Here is a 6,496-nt window from a genome sequence, read left to right on the forward strand (position 1 = left end):
ATAAAAAAGGCAGAGTGCACAAAAGAATGCAGAGTGTGTGCAGCCTCAAGCTGAGAGAGAGAGAGAGAGAGAGAGAGAGAGAGAGAGAGAGAGAGAGAGAGAGAGAATAACTTTAAGCCTTGAAGTTGCCTGTCAGTTTGTACCCAAAGTGTCGTCTGTGGATATGTATTATGTGCCTTCCAGATATTCCTGCTTCCAGGTGAGAACTCTGATCCTGTGAGAGGCCAGGAAAGTCTGACAGAATGGCTGCAACCCTGAGGGCAGAGGATAAAATATTTGGCCTAGACCTCCTAATTTATCTTTTCACCTGAAGCCTCATTATTAAATTTTCTTACTGGAATAGGACTATGATCCTGGTGAGCGTCTTGTCTCTTGGATACTTAATCATTTCTTCGTTGTCACAGACTGTTTGAGCTTACTCCAGTCACTGGGAGTTACTCACACCTTCAAATTTGCTGAACTTTTCAGATTTCTAACATTTGTGGCAAACTGAGTGACAAAAGCAATGAATGTTGAGCACTTCACTGGTGTCCAGTGCATATGGAGCTACTGGTGTATGGATATGGTAAGTCCCTAGGAGTTACTCTAAGAAAGTAGGACTGTGCTCTTAGGACCCCTGCCTGACCTCACTTCACTTTGCCAGCTTTGTGGGCTTCTACACTGCTGCTCTGAGAAGAACTGAAAACTAATGAAATAGATGTGTAGCCTCCCATTACCTTTGTCATTGTTAGGATATTAGTAGGAGAGGTTTGATTGAAATATACTCTCAAAAATATTAACAAAACCACTGCCTCTTGTGTACCATCTGGATGAAGTACCAAGTTCACAGACAGTTCTTCACAAACTTCTCAAAGCCAGCAAACTGGAGCATGAAGAAAGCCAAGTCCAAGGCATTCAAAACCAGCATCCTCACCAATGCCCCCAGGAAAGGCTTTGTTAAAAGAAGGGAGGTACTGAGACAGTTGGCCCTCATACACTCAGAGAAGACTGTGCCAGGAGAATTGGGGAAGGATTGTGGGAGAGAGTAATTAAGTATCAGTAGTCAGTGAGCAGAACGTAAAGTGAAAAAGAAAAAATATATAAATAGCAATAAAACAAAGTTCTTTAACAAAATGGGATACAATGTATTGCTGAACTAACTCTACTGTGTTTACACTTGCACTTGCTTTAACATGTAGAGAGACTAGATGTGATAATGTAGGATGCCCTTGTCGTTTACATATACTATGTACACAGCAAAGATAAATGAAGTGGATAACATGCAGATCACAGATCCATTGTTCCCTCGCATCTATGTGACTCTGCTTCCCTTTATCAGGACTGTGGAGGCCTCCTCTCATCCAGGTCTCAGGGCTCAAGCAAAATGCAGTCCCCTATGATCTCTGGCCAAGTGCTCTTGTGTTCCCAAAATTACTCTGCCTCAGGCTGCAGAGGCACTGAAGGGCCAGCCTTCACCTTCAAGGTGCAACCACTCTTTCAGTCTTTACAGGCTCTCTGTTACTCAACTGAAGGTTTCAGCAGAGGCCTTTCATCTCAATAACAGAAGCTTACCTAATCCAAAACATTGGGAAGCCATCCTACACTCCTGATTGCCTGCTTACCTGAGACCAAACTACATAGCTCTCCTCTTTATGCCTGTTTCCCTGACTTGAAAGTAAATATTGTGTTCATCTGTGGCATCGGTGGTAAGAATAAAATCCTTTACATGAATAACAGGACCATGCAGAGCATGGGCTTCACATTCTAGGTACAGAGTGAAGAGCTAGAGGGAATTACCAAAGAAAACAATAAGAATCCTAACAACAATTACAGAAATTATGAAATGAAATAAAACAAAAACAAAAGCAAAAACAAAAATACCTTGTGGGTGCTTGTATTAAAGGCATGTATTAACTCTGACCAGCTTTTAGGTATTTCCAATAAAAAGCAAACAAACAAACAAACAAACAAACAAACAGCCTTATTACAGTTGCAGCACGTGCAGGAGAGAAAGCTGGGAGATATCCTGTGCTGCTGCCCCCAGGCTGTGATTCTGCAGCAACAACTTCCTTGGGAATAGGAACCTGTATGCAGTGGCATCCCTTGCTGGGCCTGTCATCTCAAAACTAGGGACTTCCCTAATCCAAAACCTTGGAATCCAGTTTACTTCAGGCCAGGAATGAAGTCAACCATCATTAGGGAAAGAGCAAGGGGAAAATTACATAGGAAAAAATATGTGCCTTAATCAGAAAAGATCCTCAACTTCTAAGGCCTCCACAATCTCCACCCCTCTCTTCTGAGCTGTGCATAGAGATGTTGTATAACTCCAGATGGTAGGAAAAGGCAGAGTTCTTCCCAGAAAAGTCATACATGATTTTCACCCTGACATCTGTGAGGTGAGGTGGCATCGTATCACAGAGTCAGCTCACCCGGCATAAGGACACAGAAGCCACAGATGACAATGCCAATGGACTCCCTCCTGAACTTATGGACCCATTAAAATTGAGGTTTAGCCTAACCTTAGGCCATTCCACTCCCTGCCCATCCACCTGATTTTTATGTTTGCTATGAGTAAAAGATCAGAGTGGAGCCCCAAATATCCTCATGATAGGACTTGGAAATTCAGGAAGAATGATAATGGAGAAGGGATGGCTATGTGGTTACAATGTGGTAACTGGGTTCTGACCAGGAACCTCGTCCTTAGCCAATGGAGACTTTAAGGCCGGGCCTCCTGCTTGTTCCAGTGCAGGCTAAGACTTCAGGGTCAGGCCAGCTCCTGACCCCCACACACGGCTGCCTGCATACCCTTGTGACTGCATTAGAGCCAGAGTGCTCTCCGCCCCATCCTCTTCTCTCCTCTTTGTCAGAGCCATGGTCCCCAAGAGCACTTGTCAAACACCTTTATACATCTATGTCAATCTCAAAGTCAGATTCCCAGAGAATCAATCCCCATAGCTGACCATAAATGAGTATTCTTTGTGTGTGTGTGTATATATAATGTTGTAGAACACAGAATAGGGATTCTTGGTGAAAGCTTCGTGGACATGTGTCTTTGCACTGGGATCTTTCCACATGACTTAGATATCCTTGCCATGAGGTCATTACCATTCACCTTGCCATTTCAGTTTCGTTTTTCTTTTGGATGCTATCGCTGTTTGATGTAAGATCCAAGGCTGAACTTCCACACTGGGCTATGGTTTCAGACTTGCTTACAGCCATATGGCCCTCGGGTTGTTTCCTTTTGATCCTAGAGGTTGATTAATATTTCCAGCAAGGCATCCAGTACTTGATAGGTACATGCTGTCAGAGCAGAGTTATACAGAATTCATATGCTGGCCTTCCTCTGATGGTGCTTACCTTTACCAAGTTCTCAAACAGGGCAGCACTTGGAAAAAACAACCCTGCAGGGAAAGAAATCATATATGTGGGTCTACCCCTGGCTCTTTGAGAAATGAAAGAGGAATATGGTCTTGGCTTACTGGAAGTCTTATCCCAAGACTAGGGAAGGGGACTCCAGAGAGCACTAAGCCTTCTCCTCATCCATCATAGTCTGTATAGCCTGTGGCTTTCCTGTGGTCAGTGTGATGACCTTAAAATGTTCTACGTATTTCTGCCATGTTCTGTCTCTATACCTAGACATGACCTCAGGTGTACAGTCACATTGGAAACATAAAAAGCCTTGCACCTGAATTGTGAAATTCAATGTGTGTTTTATTTAAAATACCACAATAATTCAGTGGCCATTGCTACAGTAAATATTATTAGGGGGTTTCTACACCACCGTAGATCATTTAGTTCCCAAATAAAAGACACAAAACTTTTAGATTTAGAATAAGCCTTAAAGTACTAGAGCTGGGCAGACATCAACCCTCTGTGCTATTTTTTCTGCTTCCCTGTCCATATCCCCGAGGTATTGCTTGCCATGCTCTGCCTGGGCCACTCCTGTTCTGACAGGCTGGCCCTCATGGCAATACACTCACGATCCACCTACCCTATGGGGTGGTGACTCCTTCCTTCTCCTCCATGTCTTTTCCCTCTCCTTGTGGACCCTGCCTGAGCCCCCAGGCCCAGGGAAACTTTGCTCTGTCCCCTCTCTTCTGCCCAGCCCATGTTGTAGGGATTTTATTAACCAATCAGGGATAAAATAGGAGGCAAAAAAAGAAAGAAAGAAAGAAAGAAAGAAAGAAAGAAAGAAAGAAAGAAAGAAAGAAAGGAAGGAAGGAAGGAAGGAAGGAAGAAAATCTGGTATACATGAGGATCTCCTTGTCTTGGAGCAACCAGACCTGAGGGTACAGAATTTACCATTTGAATATACAGCAGCAGCAGACACATTATAGGCCAATCTACTTTGTAGTTGGACTCAAAGCTTGGCTCTCACACCCATTAGATGTTCAACCTGGAGAAGTTATTTTACCTTTGTGTGACTCAATTCCCTTATTTGCACAGTGAGGATGATAACGAGTGTTAATTCACAGAGTTGTCTTGGGGACTGACGAGTTAATATATCTAGTATTTAAACATTAAACACCATCTACTTTGCATAATTAATAAAAGTCTGTGGAAAGGGCAAAGTCATAAAGCCAGAAGAACATTTGATTTGGAAATGGGGCCATACAACTACCTCTAATAACAAATTGAGAATCAGGGAATGATGGAAGACTAAGGGCAGAGATATGGGAAATCAAGGCTAGCCTGGGCTGCATAATAAGATCGTATCTCAAAATATCAAGAAAAGTCAGGTTCATAGTAATAATAAATCAAGAAATAGCCATTGTAAAGAATTTACAAAAAGCAAAGCAGTGGAGCAGTGTGGACGCTGTGTGTCAAGTCCCTCTGCTGTCCATCTCTGGGACCAAGTATGCATCAGATCAGTGACAGGAATGGGGTGCTGAGAGCCTGGAGCAAAGGGATGCTGGCTGCATGGCCACATTTGAACAGTGCTAAAGCAGGACTAAATGCTAAGAAAAAAAGCCATATGCAAAACATGTAAATTTTAATGTCCTCCAGAGAGGCAAAACCACAATAATTTTACTGTTTGTCAAGCTGCTTGTGTCACCAAACTTCTAATATTGGTAAGGATGTGAAAAACTCTTGTGATGCAAACCAGTTGCCAATAAGAAGAACAACCACTGTCCTGACCAAGGTGACCTGGATGCTGTCAAATAGGCCGAGGCAGCCTGGACAGCCATCAGAGAATGTTTAACACACAGATATCTGTCATTTCAAAAGGGGGAAAATGAAGCCACACTTTTCCCCCCACTTTTTGCAAAACCAAGAATACTCCAGCATTGAGGCTTACAAATAAAAATATGCCAAGAAACTTCATAGAATATGCATTTCTCTTGTGTGTGCTCCTGAGTGTGTGTGTTTTGTTTGTGTTTTGTATGTGTGAGTGTGTGTGTATGTGTGAGTGTGTGTGTATGTGTGAGTGTGTGTGTGAGTGTGTGTTTTGTGTGCATGAGTGTATGTCTGTGTGTATGTTTGTGAATGTGTGTGTGTGTTTTGTGTGCATGTGTGTGTGTCTGTGTGTATGTGTGAGTGTGTGTGTTTTGTGTGCATGTTTGTGTGTGTGTGTGTGTGTGTGTGTGTGCGTGCACAAATGCTTCAATTATCTGCTATGGTGAATACTATCCCCAACTCAATTATGAAGGTTAGTATTAAGCTGTGAGTAGTATGTGGAGAGTGGTCACAAAGACTAATTAGGAGTCCTCTTCTGTTAAGTTGTCTGAGACTTCCAAATGCTGCATGCTGTGAGTGGGCCTCACATCTCAGCACACTAATTCTATTAAGTACAATTCCCGTGTGTTTTTCTTAAACAATTTTCTATGAAAACCTTTAATAATTTTTTCTCCCATTCATTTTTTGTGGAGGGGACAAGGGTCTTTGTTTTGTTTTTTTTCCTTTTTTCTTTTTTTTTTCTTGCTTATTTTAGGTCCACAGGATTTTCTGTAGCTTTTGAGGAAGTCCTAGACTTAGGACACTGGATCTGTATAGTTTAGGGAATTAACCAGTTCACTGAGCACATTTTTTCTTTGTTTGGTTTCTGTTTTTCTTTTGAGATCTCACTGTGGGAGCAGAGGAAGTCCTGAGGAACTGCAGCCCTAAGAGGGTGTGTGTTGTAAAAATGATATGACCATGCCATGGACCCAAAGCCATTTATCCATGGGGAAAAGGCAAAGGCCCCCATACCCGTTGAGGCTCAGAGACATGACAAAGCCTTCTCAGGATGGTGTTGATAGTGTGTGCAGATAAAGTCTACTCTACCTTTCCCCTTTCCCCATCAGGATATTTACAGCCTGAAGACTGCCAGCTGCAGAGACTGCTCCCACTGAGATTAGCTAAATCTGCCCCTTGTCAGTTACATATGCATAGTCCTCCCCTCCTTGTTTATCTGCATGTAATGCCCACCTCCTTGCTGCCTGGAGCAACAGCCCTGCTTCCTGCCAACTCTATATAATAAACATGCTGAGCTTCTGGGATGCTGCATTTTCTCCAGCTCATGGACCCAGCCTTCCCC

Source organism: Rattus norvegicus, chromosome 9 (assembly GCF_021556685.1).
Source record: "Rattus norvegicus strain SHRSP/BbbUtx chromosome 9, alternate assembly SHRSP_T2T, whole genome shotgun sequence".
Lineage (NCBI taxonomy): Eukaryota > Metazoa > Chordata > Mammalia > Rodentia > Muridae > Rattus > Rattus norvegicus.